Raw genomic sequence first — 1,100 nt, forward strand, 5'->3', positions numbered from 1 at the left:
TTTGCCCTCGCTGTGACGGACCCTTTGCACCTGTTCTCATCATGTAACAGCTGGGTGCTAGTTCCTTCCCAGAAAGCTCCACTAGCACCTGGCTCCAGGCACTGAGATGCCGGAAGCCGGTTCATCCTTGCTGCTTGACACAGTTGCTGCAGGGAAGAAACATCTGCACAGCGTATGTTTCAAGGGACCTGGCGTATATGGCATACTGTTCTTAATATGTTTGCTGCCCTTCTTGGCGCTATGTGTTTTAACCAAGGTCACCTTTCTGAGGAAGGTTGTTTCCCCAGGTAGGGATTTTTCCCTGAAGTTAGGGAGGGAATAAAATCCCCTAAACTAAGTGCCAGTTGGGTAGTTAATCGCCTTAAGGTGCATCATCTTTACTCCCTGGAATGGAGATAAGAAACGCCCTGACCTTTGGAATAGAAATTGATAGGATTAAAATCACCTGGTATAAATACAGATGTAACAAGACCATAAAACACAGAACCTGGGTAAGTGGCCTTGTTCTCCACCTTTTCCCTTTTGGTTCTGCTGACGCTGCCCGGCTCTCCTCAGCCTCCGGCCCGCTCTCTCCTTGAGACCGAGCACCATGCCTTCAATTAAACTGCAGAATTCTGATGGAGAGATATTTGAAGTTGATGTTGAAATTGCCAAACAATCTGTGACTATCAAGACCATGTTAGAAGATTTGGGAATGGATGATGAAGGCGATGATGACCCAGTTCCTCTACCAAATGTTAATGCGGCAACGTTAGAAAAGCTCATTCAGTGGTGCACCCACCACAGGGATGACCCTCCTCCTCCTGACGATGGTGAGAACAAAGAAAAGCGAACAGATGATATTCCTGCTTGGGACCAAGAATTCCTCAAAGTTGACCAAGGAACACTATTTGAACTAATTCTGGCTGCAAACTATTTAGACATCAAAGGTTTGCTTGATGTTACATGCAAGACTGTTGCCAATATGATCAAGGGGAAAAGCCCTGAAGAGATTCGCAAGACCCTCAATATAAAGAATGACTTTACTGAAGAAGAGGAAGCCCAGGTCCGCAAAGAGAACCAGTGGTGTGAAGAGAAGTGAAAAGTTGTGCCTGACACTG

At 46.1% G+C, this 1,100-nt stretch overlaps 1 pseudogene across 1 annotated transcript; it reads left to right on the forward strand.

Moving 5' to 3' along the window:
- The first annotated feature begins 220 nt into the window (after window positions 1–220).
- On the forward strand, window positions 221–1,094 carry LOC102432359 (annotated as a pseudogene). Its single transcript, XR_001350982.2, has one exon. The product of XR_001350982.2 is annotated as an S-phase kinase-associated protein 1 pseudogene (transcript).
- The last annotated feature ends 6 nt before the right edge of the window (window positions 1,095–1,100 follow it).

This window comes from Myotis lucifugus, unplaced genomic scaffold (assembly GCF_000147115.1).
Source record: "Myotis lucifugus unplaced genomic scaffold, Myoluc2.0 scaffold_389, whole genome shotgun sequence".
Lineage (NCBI taxonomy): Eukaryota > Metazoa > Chordata > Mammalia > Chiroptera > Vespertilionidae > Myotis > Myotis lucifugus.